This window comes from Macrobrachium rosenbergii, chromosome 7 (genome assembly GCF_040412425.1).
Source record: "Macrobrachium rosenbergii isolate ZJJX-2024 chromosome 7, ASM4041242v1, whole genome shotgun sequence".
In the NCBI taxonomy this organism is placed as follows: Eukaryota; Metazoa; Arthropoda; class Malacostraca; order Decapoda; family Palaemonidae; genus Macrobrachium; species Macrobrachium rosenbergii.
In genome coordinates, this window is record NC_089747.1 from 24,297,294 (window position 1) to 24,314,722 (window position 17,429).

Sequence of the window (17,429 nt, forward strand, 5' to 3'; positions counted from 1 at the left end):
ACTGATTTTCAGATACAGAGAAAAATAGCAACAAGACTTTCTACTGTCATTAACGAATCTGTGATCGTTCACCTAAGATCATGAAAGGATTTTTGTCAGAATAATCAAAATGGTCCTTTAGCAGAACTCTGTCACAAAAATTCCATTTATCAATGTTACGAAGCATTAGTCAGACATAAGCAGTTAGCCAAAAAACCGCTATAAGAATTAAATGGACATTCTCTCTCTCTCTCTCTCTCTCTCTCTCTCTCTCTCTCTCTCTCTCTCTCTCTCTCTCACGTTTACAAGTTATGATATTTATTCCACAAAGTCTCCAAAAACTTCTTTTTTCTCCTTCTAGTCTTGAGGGTCAAGTAGATTACTTTTACCTTTTTTACATAGGTCAGATTTTTCCGCTCAAGACTAGGACGGGGATCATCCATCACTTAACGCTAAACATAAACAAATGTAACAGCTTCTGTCGCAGGGTGGAGTTTTTCTTCTATAATCTCTCTTCTTTCCTAATCACCGACTTCTTACTTACTCCTTTTTCCTCACTTCTCCAGTTCCTTCTCCGTCGTCTCTTTGGTAGAGCTCATTGTCCAATATTCAAATGGCTGTGATCCGTAATAAAAACCACTGGATGTTGTTGTTCTGTTATGTGGTTATTGTGATTTTATTTGTAAGTTTTAGTTTGCTTCGCAGTCGATTACTCGTAGCTTTTTGTTCCCCTTGTTATCTCATTGTAAGAACCTTTGTTCTCTGGCGCGGTTGAATATAAGATTTTGCCTCTTATCACTGACTTTTTTCCTTCCAAGTACTTCTGAAAGAAAGGTACGAATTCATTCGTAATTTTACGTATTTGAAAGCTGTTATCGCCGTCTGTGTCGTTAATGCTACCAGACATTATTTTATATTGATTTAATTTGGTACCTTTAAAGTTTTGCATGAGACATAATACTTTGCCTAACAACTACAGCAACAACAACAACAACAATAATAATAATAATAATACCAGGGATTTTATCTTAATTTTTACTAGATGTTTGCATTTGCTAATGACTATAGTAGCATTCACTTTCCAAAAAAGCATTTAGACTTACAGCTACACCCTCCCAATTAGGGTACAAATACTGAAATCAACGATATATATTTTAACAAGCGCTACGATGGAACGGAAATTTAATATACAATAGAAAATATTATTCTGTAAAATCGCTAGAATAAATTATCTTTTCAATGATCTACTCTCTCTCTCTCTCTCTCTCTCTCTCTCTCTCTCCCCTGCAGACACACACACATACACACAAACATACATACACAGACAAATATCACATGCATTTATGCTTTTCGGAATGTCTCTTTTGAATACCAGCTCTAAATTCGGCAAGGATCTTGGAACTTAGTGTCCACCTAGGGGAGTAGTGCCGTCAGTGCACCTCACGGGGTGCACTGTAAGCGTTACTAAAGGTTTTTTTGCAGCGTCCCTTCGGCCCTTAACTGCAACCCGTTTCATTCCTTTTACTGTCCCTCCATTCATATTATCTGTCTTCTATCTTGCTATCCACCCTCTCCTAACATTATTTCATCGTGCACCTGGCAGGTTTTCCCCCCTGTTACACTTTTCCAACCTATCTCCTCTCCATTTTCCTTTCCAGGACTGAATGACCTCATAGGTCAAAGTGCTTGGCCTTTGGCCCAAACTCTATATTCCATTCCAATCCACCAGAACGCAGTGTTTGTGTTAACTAGCGAAAGGTAGATGCGCATTACGAGGTGATGTTATTCGTTTTGTAATTCAAAGATCACTTTAAGGGTTCCTTCATCTAAATGCGAACATTTTTATTTAATTAATGAAACTGAATGGACCCTGCTATTGTTCCATAATGAAGTTGTGCATTTATGCGTCATACCTTTTATATTATTGCTGGATTTTTTAAAGGAAATGGTTACCATTAGAAAGGGCAGAAATGCGATTTCCTTTTTTATTAAAAACTGAACGTTTTCATGGCCAAATTTCTTTCAAATCTGGACGTAATAGTCCATTTTCTCTCTCTCTCTCTCTCTCTCTCTCTCTCTCTCTCTCTCTCTCTCTCTCTCTCTCTCTCTCTCTCTCTGAAACACAAATGAGCGAAGGTGGAACACATAATGCGTAACTAGAATCTTCTTATTCAGGTTCTGGCACATCCAAATCCTAATTTCGGGTATGATGTTACTTTGCTCCTAGGAGAATATGTGTCTACGTGTGTTCTATATTCGACTAACATTGACATAAAAAATTGTTAAAAATTGGATTCGGAGATTATTCATTTAATACATAATTGGTATTTGGATACTAGCGTCAAAAGATCAAGAACTTTGTTATATTTACGCAAAGAGAATTAGGTTTTAGAATGTAGTAAAGGCAAATAAAAAAAAATAAGGTTGTAGAATGTAGTAAAGGAAAATAAAAAAATAAGGTTGTAGAATGTAGTAAAGGAAAATAAAAAAAATAAGGTTGCAGAATGTAGTAAAGGAAAATAAAAAAAAATAAGGTTGTAGAATGTAGTAAAGGAAAATAAAAAAAAATAAGATTGTAGAATGTAGTAAAGGAAAATAAAAAAAATAAGGTTGTAGAATGTAGTAAAGGAAAATAAAAAAGATAAGGTTGTAGAATGTAGTAAAGGAAAATAAAAAAATAAGGTTGTAGAATGTAGTAAAGGAAAATAAAAAAAAATAAGGTTGCAGAATGTATTAAAGGAAAATAAAAAAAAATAAGGTTGCAGAATGTAGTAAAGGAAAATAAAAAAAAATAAGGTTGTAGAATGTAGTAAAGGAAAATAAAAAAAATAAGGTTGTAGAATGTAGTAAAGGAAAATAAAAAAAATAAGGTTGTAGAATGTAGTAAAGGAAAATAAAAAAAAATAAGGTTGTAGAATGTAGTAAAGGAAAATAAAAAAAAATAAGGTTGCAGAATGTAGTAAAGGAAAATAAAAAAAATAAGGTTGTAGAATGTAGTAAAGGAAAATAAAAAAATAAGGTTGTAGAATGTAGTAAAGGAAAATAAAAAAATAAGGTTGTAGAATGTAGTAAAGGAAAATAAAAAATAAGGTTGTAGAATGTAGTAAAGGAAAATAAAAAAAGATAAGGTTGTAGAATGTAGTAAAGGAAAATAAAAAAAATAAGGTTGTAGAATGTAGTAAAGGAAAATAAAAAAATAAGGTTGTAGAATGTAGTAAAGGAAAATAAAAAAAATAAGGTTGTAGAATGTAGTAAAGGAAAAAAAAATAAGGTTGCAGAATGTAGTAAAGGAAAATAAAAAAAAATAAGGTTGTAGAATGTAGTAAAGGAAAAAAAAAGGTTGTAGAATGTAGTAAAGGAAAATAAAAAAAAATAAGGTTGTAGAATGTAGTAAAGGAAAATAAAAAAAAAATAAGGTTGCAGAATGTAGTAAAGGAAAATAAAAAAAATAAGGTTGTAGAATGTAGTAAAGGAAAATAAATAAAAAATAAGGTTGTAGAATGTAGTAAAGGAAAATAAAAAAAAAAATAAGGTTGCAGAATGTAGTAAAGGAAAATAAAAAAATAAGGTTGTAGAATGTAGTAAAGGAAAATAAAAAAAAATAAGGTTGTAGAATGTAGTAAAGGAAAATAAAAAAAATAAGGTTGTAGAATGTAGTAAAGGAAAATAAAAAAATAAGGTTGTAGAATGTAGTAAAGGAAAATAAAAAAAAATAAGGTTGTAGAATGTAGTAAAGGAAAATAAAAAAAATAAGGTTTTAGAATGTAGTAAAGGCAAATTTAAAAAAAAAATAAGGTTTTAGAATGCAGTAAAGGCAAATAAAACAAGCAAAAAATCCTCCGAAGTTTCTTCGGCGCAATCGAGTTTTTTGTACAGCGTATAATGCCGCATGAGCCGCGGCCCATGAAACTTTCAGCCAAGGCCAGGTGGTGGCCTGTCCTATAGCGTTGCCAGACGCACGATCGTGGCTAACTTTAACCCTAAGTAAAAATAAAAACTACTAAGGCTAGAGGGCCGCAATTTGGTGCGTTTGATGATTGGAGAGTGGATGATCAACATACCAATTTGCAGCCCTCCAGCCTCTGTAGATTTTAAGATCTGAGGGCGGACAGAAAAAGTGCGGACGGACAGACAAAGCCATCTCAATCATTTTCTTTTACAGAAAACGAAGAGAGAGAGAGAGAGAGAGAGAGAGAGAGAGAGAGAGAGAGAGAGAATGAGATACTCGCAGGGGTAGTTTGCCGATTGTTAATCTAATCCTCTACAAACCTTCCGACCAGTTTTGTGTGTTCGTGTGTGTGTGCATTTGCCTGGCTACTCTCGTGCATTATTCACCGGTCAATTATGCACTCGAGACCTAATTCGACATAAAATCTAGGAGGGAGATGCGACACGTCTCGAGCTCTAAGATCCAGGGTCGAAATTACTGCGTGTGTGCAACTGCTGCTGTCGCTCTTGCGGACTAACTCCTCCAACTAACTCCTCCAACTAACTCCTCCTCCAACCAGAGCCAGTTAATGTCTCCGGTCTTACTGCTTGTCTTTAGCAACATGATTAGTACTTTCTCGTCTTCATGTTTCTAGCATTCTGCCTCTATGTTCGGCGTGAACTCTTTAATTAAGAATTGTTTTATACTCTCGTATCCGGCACTGAAAATGATGTACATGCTACATATATATATATATATATATATATATATATATATATATATATATATATATATATATATATATATATATATATATATATTATATATATATATATATATATATATATATATATATATATATATATATATATGAAATTATATATATATTATATATATGTATGTATATATATATATATATATATATATATATATATAAAACACACATATAGATATATATACAGTATATATATATATATATATATATATATATATATATATATATATATATATATATATATATATATATATATATATTCATATGAAATCCACGTCCTGGTGGAGCTAAATCCTGGAGTTAGAAGTGTAAAAGTCTGAAACAGCGGTCTTTGAGAAAACCAAATTCAGAAAAATATCCAAGATGGACAACATGTAGTGTTTTCATATTTATTGAATTAAAAGCCTCGAGAGGCATCGATATGGAAGTATCAAAATGGAATGTTGCTTGAGTTTTTCGGCATTACTAACAGGAATACTCAATTTTAAGTGCGCTGAATATAATAAGACGCAACTTCCTGCCCAAAACTGGCCGCAAACGGAACAGAAGAAAATCCAAGTGGAAGAAGACAAGATAAGAGCAGCAGAGTAGGCTACTCTTGTCGGAGGGTCGGTGTGTATATGTTAGGAGAGCAGAGGGTGGGGACAGGTGGGGAAGTTCAACAGTTAAGCATTATTTTTAAATTGTAAGATAACTCTTCCTGACAAAAGCAACTCTTGGTAGAACAGAAAAAGAAGTAATCATAATCTTTATATAGGCAAAAGTATTGAAGGGCGGGAAACTCATAAAAAAGGAATGTACTGTACCAGTGTCCAAAAGTTAAGTATAGCTTAGTTTTACCAGACCACTGAGCTGTTTAACAGCTCTCCTATGGCTGGCCCGAAGTATTAGACTTATTTTACGTGGCTAAGAAAATAATGATTGCGTCCATAAATATCATGGAACAGCTCTACCTAAAAAAAAAAGAAAGTCAAAGAGGAAACAAAGAGACCAGTGACAAAGGAAGGAGGGAGTTAAACAAAACGAGAAGAAATAAATGCGTACCATAAACCTCTTCCGGAAGTTGGTACTAAGGTACGGTTAACGTTTAAATGATGAACGATTCCCGCCGGGTCTAAGGCGGGAAAATCCCGCCAATGTAACAAAGTTAAAATTGATCTACTGAACCTTCAATACTCCGAGGAGAGAAGCGAAAATTTTTGCGACTTTGAGAAGAAAAAGATTACAACTATTAAACATAGGAGAGAGAGAGAGAGAGAGAGAGAGAGAGAGAGAGAGAGAGAGAGAGAGAGAGAGAGAGAGAGAGAGATTAATTGAAACATTTATATTTAAAGCTGGTAAAATTGTGTTCGTGATAAGTCTGTCAAACAAATGGCTCAACAGAGGCAAAATTATACTAAAATTAAAGAAATATATATATATATATATATATATATATATATATATATATATATATATATATATATATATATATATATATATATATATATATATATTTATATCCAATACCACAATGGTCCCATGGCATATAAATATAAGAAATACTCGTTTAAAGGTGAAAGTAAATATCGTAGACCCTGAGCTCTCGTCTTTATTTCAAGCCTTGATCAAAGCAACAGTGATCAGGTCTTGAAATAAAGACGAAAGCTCACGGCCTACGAGCTTTCCTTTCACCTTTCCTGTATATATGTGTATGTATATATATATATATATATATATATATATATATATATATATATATATATATATATATATATATATATAATCATGAAGCTACAAATGTCGTTTAATATACAATTCACGCTACTTCGGGAGTATCCCCGATGGGGAATTATCACCGAAGGGGAATTTATAAGTGATAAAGGGATAGGTACTGCCGGGTCTCGATCCCTGGACACAGTTACCTTCCAACGACTCCAGTCGACGGTCTACCCACTTACCGATCCATTCACCACTTATAAAATCCCTGCGGTGATAATTTCCTATCCGGGATACTCCCTGAAAAGTAGCGTGAATTGGATATTAAAACGACATTTGTAGCTTCATGATTGTTTATAAATCATGGTGTGATAAAATTATATATATATATATATATATATATATATATATATATATATATATATATATATATATATATATATATATATATATATATATATATATTTCAGAAAATATGGCTGCTACAAATTTTAAAGGACACATATATGCATTTCATAGCTTCAATGCTTTAAGATGTGATGAAAGAATTTATGGAGTCAGATGGAAGTAGGTCGAGAGACTCGAGGTAAAATCTTTGTGTTCAACAAATAGTTTGATTCCTCAGCAATATTGCGGTCAGGTGATCTTCCGAAGTGTTATGTATATTCGTGAGTACGTGCGTTAATTTGATCTAGATTGTGCCAAAATCTGCCTAAAAAGTGAGTTTGATCGTTCATTAACGTGATAGAACTGCAGTTGTCTAGACGTAGCTTTGGAGAGGATCCAGGCTTTAAATCGGCAGATAAGGTAGAGTTTGAAATCTCTGTTTTTATGGGAGAAAATTGAACTTGTGATTTTTACTATGATTTTCTAATCATTATGAACTTTTGAACTGGTGTGGGAGATTTAATGTGAATATTCATACCTCTTTTATATTATTATTTTGTCATGTTACGTTTGCCATATCTTGACTATGCATTTTACACTTTCCATTATTGTGTTTTGCATTTCATGTATTTTTTGGGAGTTTTCTATCATGTTTGATTCTTCCGACAGATGTCTGTGGACAGATGTCGGTGGACAGTGGGACTGTTTCGAATAACATGTGGTAGACTGGTTTTGACATGACTAATTATTGATTTGGGGAGTATGTGTGAGTTTGGATATTTTCAGGCTATTAGCCATAGTGAGACTTCTTTAATCAGAAGTGTTTTGCAGTTCAGAGTTTAGTTATCTAACTCGATATTTCATTTATTATGCATTTTAATCTTTGCTTTGTTTTATTCATTTCTTGTTGGGTTATTTGAATAATAAACTTATTTTTGTAGAAACTATTGCGTTTCTTTAAATAGTCCATTTAATTGCTTTGGTGAGAATGAGTGAGATTCGGGTGGGTGAACTTCTGGAAAACGATGAGAGAGAGAGAGAGGCGATACACGGAGAGAGAGAGAGAGAGAGCGATACGCGGTGAGAGAGAGAGAGAGAGAGATACACGGGAGAGAGAGAGAGAGAGAGAGAGAGAGAGAGAGAGAGAGAGAGAAAGAGGAGAAAAATAGATGTCAGTGTTGTCGTGAGAGAACGTTCATACGCCTCCGTTTCATGAATAAAGATCGTTGGAGCACGTTACGTACACCTTCAAAAAGGTGTTAATTCTGTCCTCGTTACAGAATTAAATGGCGGCAGCGGTGTCAGAATGAAATGGTTGGCAGCGGTTTCAGAATGAAATGGTGGCAGCATGATTTTAGTGTCTTTAATGATGGCGAAAGAGGGAGATTGCTAATAGACTAATTGGTAACGTTGATGCCCAAGGCATAGGCGACTTCACCTAAGAGCTAAGGCGACGGGTCAGTGTTGAATGACTGAGTAGGTCGTGATTACGTGTGAAATACGGGGAACCTTTCCTCTTTCTTCCGTTTCTATTCGAGTACTGGGAGTGGGGAGTTGTGAAATAGATCTGGATGATCTCTAGAGCAATTTTGGGGTTAACAAAATACCCAAATAAGTGTGAATAGTGGCGATTGTGAGTTAATTACGCAAAGTGATTATTCAACAATAATCGCGCTGGGTGTCCTTTTTGCTGAGCCGTCGAATGGGTGACGTCTGGGGTTAGCAAGTTGAGAGATAGGTACTTCGTTTTCTGTTTCAAAATTGGTAAGTACCCCATTCTCATAAGTTGCGCAGAACGCCGCTTTTCTATTCTTCTTTTAGAGGGTAACTTGTGCCTTTCTCTAGTGTTCTTTTGGTTTCTCTTTTATGTTGTTACGCTCAGGGCGTGTGATTACTCACAAAATGCCGGACGATGCAGCAAGCACATCCCAATCAATTGTGGTGCATAAAGTGACGAACATTTGTGCGGGAATTACAAATTTTAAAGGGCTAGTTGACGGGAATCCAACCCAAAATATAGAAACTTTCATTGAGTCAGTGAACAATTATCTGAATTCCAAGAAAATTACGAATGGCGCTGAAGCTTTAACAGAGGCTAAATCATTTCTGGATTTAGATAAAGGAGATATTGGGAAACGAGCACGCAGTTTCGGGTTCAGAAGGTGTAAAACTTGGAATGAACTGCAGAAATTTCTACGAGCTACTTATGGCGGAGTTCAACGTGAATGCGCAGTTCGGAATTTGCGAGAGTTTCTCAAAATAAAGAAGGGCAATGATTCACTAGTCACATACAGTGCGAATTTATTTGATGCAGTAGTTGAGTTAAAGAAATCTATAATAGGTTCTCCATGGGTAACTGGAAATAATATCTCCTTAGATAATTTTGAAAGATTGTTACACTTTGCTTGCCTTTTAACGTCGGTCCCAGATGTAATTGTAGATAGTTTTGATAAGAGAATTGATCAGGATACAGACGAATCCTTTTTGTTTGCACAGATTAACAAAAATCTAGCAAAATGCCCGACACTGGACAGTAGTTTTGTACAGGAGGTGCAAAGATGTCAGCTGCGGTTTCCAAACCACAGAATAATGATAGTCGCTCGCATTCGGGAAATGATGCAACAGCGAAGACATGTGCACGAGTAGAATCGAAGAAAATTCCAGAGAGATCAGTCACAACGATACGTTGTTTTAATTGTGATAAAATAGGCCATAGTAAATCAAATTGCAGAGTGAGATATTGTTCAGTTTGCAAATCTTCAGATCATGGATGGAGATTTTTGCCCAGCCACGAAGAATAGAGATTATTCAGGAAGTCACGGGAGGTTTTTCTAGATATGACAGGAGAATTCCACATGATGCAAGTTCTAGATACACAAAGGAACAGCAGAATTTTCACAAGATAAGTTCGAAAACGGACACAGGATAATGACTAATCAGGTCGTAGAGTCACTAGAACCTAGGGCGATTGTACGTGGATTCTCTAATGGCAATGAAATTCATATTTTCATTGATTCTGGTAGCTCAGTTAACTTAGTAAATGCTGACCTTTTCACTCGAGGTTTCCAGAGTGCAAATTAGTCCCTTCTAGTGAGACAGTGTGTGATGTACAAGCGAGGAAACTGAATATTTTAGGTTCTGTCATTTCTTACGCTTTGTATCGGCGGAAAGACAATAGTAGAATCATTTTTGGTCATAGAAGGATTAGCCTTAGGTGAAATGGTTTTGCTAGGACACCCTTCTTGTATGCGACATAACGTCAACATTCTTACGGGAGTTCAGGGATTACAATAGGTGAGTCGGGTTGTTTTGTTCCATATATACACAGGAAAGAAACTTGTGAGAAACCTAAGACACAGTCGGAGACATGTGTAACACATTCATTAGAGAGTGAAGATATTCCGCAAAGATCTTTCAAAGGATTTTTGTTGGAAGATATTGAATTGCAACCGCGAGTTCCTACATTAGTTAAAGTGTCGCTGAAAGAGAAAAAGTTTCCTTCTCAAGTGTGCGTTGTTGAGGGAACCGAGAAATTCAAAGACGTTGTGAGTACGGTGTCAGTGAATGAAATTTCAGTCGCAGGCGTGACTTCAGTAGAATTAGTTAGCTATCAAGACTCAGTGAAAAAATATCACAAGGGCACTTATGTAATTGATTTTGAAGAGTTTAATGAAGAGCATAAATTAGTGAGTTTTGTGGAGACGGGAATATGTTTCCTAACGAGGAGCAACAGTTCCGAAGTCAGGGTTCTACATGAACACTTGGCTAAAGTTGATTATCCTGAGTATTCAGATAAAGTAGAGAAAGTGTTGAAAGAATATCTAGATATCATTGCTTTGAAGGAGATAAATTAGGAGTTACAGATGTTTTAGAACATTCAATCCGCCTAGAAAAGGGCACAAATCCCATATATATTCCAGCATATCGAATTCCTTTTAAGATCAGGGAAGAAGTAGAAAAAGAAGTTCAGAAGTGGGAGTCGGAAGGCATTATCAGACCATCCAATTCTCCGTTTAATTTTCCTTTGCTTGCAGTTCCTAAGAAAGACGGTAGTATCAGAGTTTGTGTAGATTTCCGTAAATTGAATGAAAAAACATGCCCAGATAGATATCCGGTAGCTTGTTTGCCTGATTTATTTGTTGAGATCGGTGGCAAGAATATATATTCATCTATAGATCTTATGCAAGGGTTTTTACAAGTTCCCCCTTTGTGAGAGTAGCCGTAAATATACAGCATTTTCGGTACCAAAGGGACATTACGAGTTTAATAGGATGCCTTTTGGATTACAAGGGTCCCCAATAACATTTACTAGACTGGTTAACACAGTACTTCATGGCTTGTTAGGAAAGTCGGTGTTTGTGTACATGGATGACATTCTCATATGCACAGATACAATTGAAGAACATCTAAAGGTGTTAAAAGAAGTCCTTAAGCGATTACGGTTCGCTGGGTTAAAGGTCAAATTGGCCAAATGTGAGTTTCTGAAGAGAAAAAATTGTCTATTTAGGACATGTTATCTCTAAAGAGGGAGTTAGAGTGAATGATGAGAAAGTTAAAGCCATTGTGAATTTTCCAGTTCCCAAAACCAGGAAACAGATTCGTTCGTTCCTAGGTATGTCGGGTTTCTTTCGCCGTTTTGTGCGGAATTTTTCTACAATAGCGTCTCCATTGACAGATTTGTTACGAGAAGACGTTAAGTTTGTTTGGGGTGATAGTCAACAATTAGCTTTTGAGAAGCTTAAGAACGCTTTGGTGAACCCACCAGTTTTGAAGTTTCCAGATTTTAGTCAACCGTTCACCTTAGTGACTGACGCGAGTCAGGAAGGTATAGGTGCGTGTTTGATGCAGAAATTTGAGGGGAAATTACACCCAATTGCTTTTATAGCAGAAAGTTCAAAACACGTGGTAGTAACGAAAGGCTGATGTCAGTTGTGGACAAGGAGGCTTTCGCAGTCGTCTCTAGCCTTGTTCATTTTAAGATGTTGTTGTTGGGAAATAAAGTTGAGATTTTTACAGATCATCAACCGTTGTTAGAGCTTTTTAATCAAGCCAAATTTGTCGCCCAAGAGAGCACGTTGGTTCCTAACATTGAAAGATTTTGATGCAAACCTCAAATACATTGAAGGTAAGCATAATGTAGTTGCAGATGCATTGAGCAGATACTTTCCGGTCGAGGATGAGGAAATACACACCGAATCCTGTGTGGGAGAAGAGAGTAAATATTTGGTGTCTAATGTCTCTGATATTAGTAGTTCTGAGAGATCGCATGTAGAGGACATACACGTTCCTACAGTGCATACTTCGGGGAGAAATAGTGAGTCGGCAGTCTCAGGAGAGATTGTTATTCGTGATAGTGAGAGTAACGCAGTGTGTTATATTACGGGTGAAAATGTCACTTGGGACATAGGCTTGCTGGAACAAAAGCAAGATGAAGATAAATTGTTGTCAGATGCTAAGGCATTTCTTAAGGGAGTTTCACCGAAGAAAGGGTATAAGTTGCCTTTTTCTGGTCTAGAGTTGGAGAATAATTTATTGGTGAGAAAAGTTAAGTATAACTTGAAGTACTCGAAGCATGGGTGAGATTACACAAATCATCGTGCCAGAGAGTCTAGTACCACAAGTTCTAGACATTGTACATTGTAAATTTGGTTCTCCTCATTTGGGTGTAGACAAGACGTATGAAAACGTCAGGTCAAAGTTCTTTTGGAAAATATGTTTTCCGCAGTAGAAGCCTTTGTGAAGAAGTGTGCTATTTGCAATGCGAATAAGCCAGCGACGACAGTGTCGTGTCGTTTGGGTTCATATCCCATACCACATAGGCCGTTTCAGAGAGTGCATATGGATATTCTGGGTAACTTCTCAGAGTCCGCTTATGGTTATAGACATTTATTAGTAGTTGTTGATGAGTTGACTCGCTTTGTCGAGATTTTCCCACTGAAGTACAAATCAGCTGAGGAAGTTGCTATAGCGTTTTTTAAGGGGATAATTTGTCGATATGGTGTTCCAGAATGTCTGATCACAGACAATGGTAGGGAGTTTATTAATAAGACTTTAGACGGTCTTGCTAATTTGTTGGGGATAAAGAAAGTATCTATAATCCCGTATAGACCTGAAGCGAATGGGTTGTGTGAGAGGGCGAATCGGAAAGTAATCGAAGCTTTGCGCATGACGGTGGGAGGTTCCGATACACATTGGGACAGATCTTTGGATGAAGTGCGATATAGTATCAATACTATGATGAATGACACAATTAAGATATCTCCAGCAGAAGCTTTGTATGGATACAAGTTGAAAGGACCTTTTGATTTGTTACCAGAGTGTGTTCAGGGTGATGTTACGGTCACTTCGTTGATAAATACAGCGAGAGAAAGATTTGCACGTATCAGTAAAGAACTTGAACTTAGTTCGCGTGCAATGGTAGAGAAAAGTAACGCGAAATCGAGGGTAGTTTTTCGATGGGTGATAGAGTGTTTGTTAAAGTGAATGTTCGGATTGATCTGAATTATAAATTAAGTCCGAAGTTCCACGGACCTTTTGAGATTGTAGAGATCAAAAGAGGGAATAGATTTGTAGTTAAAGATGTAAACACTGGAGTGACGAAATTGACCCATATTTCGAAGTTAAAGAAAGTTGGGATGTAATGGAACGTTTGTATATAGTTAGAGGGATAAATGAGTTGATATTTGTATATATATGATATTTTTTTTATTTTTTTTTTGTCTCTTGTTCATTTTGGATGTTGAGGTTCTTAATCATTTGTTTTCGAATGATTTTGGGAGTTGAGACATGGGCTAATTTCATACGAGATTTGACTCGTGTGTTAGTGTGTTGTTGTGTTATGATGTATTTCACCATCTGACGCAAAGTGTGTGTTGTTTAGGATTTTTTTTGGGGGAGGTACTTAGTATATCGGACCGAACAAGTCTGATCTTTTTTTTCGAGTTGGGAGATCGTATTTGAGTGTTTGGATTTTTTTTTCAGTTTCTTTTTTTTTAAATAAAGGGAGCTGTGTTGTGAGTAGTTGTAGTTGTTGAGATCATGAGAGCGATTGCCATTACGTCAATTGCTATTTTGTTGAGAGTTAGTCAGATGTTGCGAAATATTTGCTAACCGGAGTAGAACTTTCATGTCTTTTACGAGATATGATACCTTTTTTCTGTTTGGATAGAATTTTTTTTTTATGAGTGAGTTCCGTAGAGTTGTTGTGTTTAGTAGTGAGTTGACTGTGATTATTCTGAGATACAAACTTGGAATTAGTTCACGTTGTGAGTGTTTGACTTTTGCATTAGTAGTTTCGTTTGGTTCAGTAACATGAAACCTTTTGGTTATTAGACCTTTTTCGAGTGTTTTTGGGAGACTCAGTAGTGACATGGGATAGATTAGAAACCATGTTCATTTTGGGAGATCAATATCAAGGATCGGGAGTTGATTATAAGACGAGTTGTGCTTTGGTTAGAGAGAAGTGTGTGTGTGACAGTAGTATTTTCCAGTTGCGAGTTTTGTCTGTGGGTGGTTGTGAAATATCATTAGTTCATAGACAGACTCCGACAGACTGTGACTTTAGACAGTTCCTGCGAGATTACCACATTGAGTCCACCAGTACTCTTCATGCCGTGTTTTTTTGCAAGGAGTATGCAGTTACAATGATGTGCCAGAGCAACAAGTCGACGACATTCGTTCATCGAGGGTCCGAGCAGTTCGATTCATCCTGCAGAATCCTGTCTACGGAATTTCTCGTACTTAGCCGTGCTGTATTCAACAGTTCCGAGAAGATAATTATGCGTCATACGCATAACGAGCATTTGGTAGTGGAGGTACCTACAACCAAGGTGCCAATGACGGTTCCACCGTTGGAAGACATTGACGATTCCGTGATGTTCCAGTATCAGGAATATATTATGCCGACAATTTTAATTGTCTTAATTGCTATTTTACTGATAATTCTTGTTGTGGGGGTAGTAAAGCTTATTCGTGTTTGTAAGATTACATGTAAAGGCTCTAAGAACTCAACCCCAGTGACTTTGGAAGTGCGTCATGAGAGCAGTCCTTAAAGCTGCAGTGCAGTAGACATTGCTAATTGAGCATAGCTCTATTTTGTTATGTTTTATACATATGCTTTTGTTTTTTAGTTTGCCGTTAAGGAGAGCGAGACACTCTTATGTGGTGGCCGAGCTCTATTTCAGAAAATATGGCTGCTACAAATTTTAAAGGACACATATATGCATTTCATAGCTTCAATGCTTTAAGATGTGATGAAAGAATTTATGGAGTCAGATGGAAGTAGGTCGAGAGACTCGAGGTAAAATCTTTGTGTTCAACAAATAGTTTGATTCCTCAGCAATATTGCGGTCAGGTGATCTTCCGAAGTGTTATGTATATTCGTGAGTACGTGCGTTAATTTGATCTAGATTGTGCCAAAATCTGCCCTAAAAGTGAGTTTGATCGTTCATTAACGTGATAGAACTGCAGTTGTCTAGACGTAGCTTTGGAGAGGATCCAGGCTTTAAATCGGCAGATAAGGTAGAGTTTGAAATCTCTGTTTTTATGGGAGAGAAAATTGAACTTGTGATTTTTACTATGATTTTCTAATCATTATGAACTTTTGAACTGGTGTGGGAGATTTAATGTGAATATTCATACCTCTTTTTATATTATTATTTTGTCATGTTACGTTTGCCATATCTTGACTATGCATTTTACACTTTCCATTATTGTGTTTTGCATTTCATGTATTTTGGGAGTTTTCTATCATGTTTGATTCTTCCGACAGATGTCTGTGGACAGATGTCGGTGGACAGTGTGGACTGTTTCGAATAACATGTGGTAGACTGGTTTTGACATGACTAATTATTGATTTGGGGAGTATGTGTGAGTTTGGATATTTTCAGGCTATTAGCCATAGTGAGACTTCTTTAATCAGAAGTGTTTTGCAGTTCAGAGTTTAGTTATCTAACTCGATATTTCATTTATTATGCATTTTAATCTTTGCTTTGTTTTATTCATTTCTTGTTGGGTTATTTGAATAATAAACTTATTTTTGTAGAAACTATTGCGTTTCTTTAAATAGTCCATTTAATTGCTTTGGTGAGAATGAGTGAGATTCGGGTGGGTGAACTTCGGAAAACGATGAGAGAGAGAGAGAGAGGCGATACACGGAGAGAGAGAGAGAGAGACGCCGGTGAGAGAGAGAGAGAGAGAGAGGCGATACACGGGGAGAGAGAGAGAGAGAGAGAGAGAGAGAGAGAGAGAAAGAGGAGAAAAATAGATGTCAGTGTTGTCGTGAGAGAACGTTCATACGCCTCCGTTTCATGAATAAAGATCGTTGGAGCACGTTACGTACACCTTCAAAAAGGTGTTAATTCTGTCCTCGTTACATATATATATATATATATATATATATATATATATATATATATATATATATATATATATATATATATATATATATATATATATATATATATATATATATATGTATGTATATGTATATATATGTGTATATGTATATATATGTATATATATATATATATATATATATATATATATATATATATATATATATATATATATATATATATATATATATATATATATATGTATATATATGTGTGTATATATATGTATATATATTTTATATATGTATATGTATATATATGTGTATATGTATATATATGTATATATATATATATATATGTATATATATATATATATATATATATATATATATATATATATATATATATATATACATACACACACACATACACAAACACAGAATGTCACAGCAGCATAAGTGAAGCAAAATACCAACTTGTTCCACTCTTTGAAATAAAAGATCCACTTGAACACCAAAACATTTGGAGAATTTTAATTAAATGTTGTTCCATCTTCTGATTCTTAAGAGAGCGTCTTGAAAGATATACTTAGGTATACCGTCATGCTTAGTGTTGGTGACATTATTATTACAATTCATGCCGTTCACTCCATATGAGTTTGTGATATTCGTAAACGTGGTAATATGTCTATAGCTCTATGGCCTTACACGGCAATTTAACAATAAAATCTTATGAAACGACTTAGATCCGTACTTGAAATATTATGATCTGATTGTAAGCAAATCTTATAAACTTGTTAAAAATACTTTAGCGACGTTACTTTTCAGTTTAAAAACAAATTACTGATGAAATGTTTAAGGTATAAGACCTAATCCCTTCAAGAACGAAATCTGTCAGCTATTAGGAAAATCACTCTTTGATTCATTGTCTGTGCGGTTTATCAAATCATGGGAGATGATATATCAGCACCATATTATCTAGAAGTTTCCATGTCATTAGCGAGCAACTGATTACATATAAAACTTATTTCGCTTGAAGCAGCAGGCATTAACAGCACAAATATGGTTTTCAGAAAAGCCTTGCCTGATGTTGTACACTCTCTTAATTTGAACGTGTTAATATTCATTAAATTTAGGTTTAATAAAAAAAATATTTTCTTATGAGGCTCTCTCTCTCTCTCTCTCTCTCTCTCTCTCTCTCTCTCTCTCTCTCTCTCTCTCTCTCTCTCTCTGTGTGTGTGTGTGTATGTGTGTGTGTGTATCAAAAAGACTAGAAAAGACGGATCTTTCGTAGATAGTGACCCCCAACAAAGTTCAGGGGTCGTTAT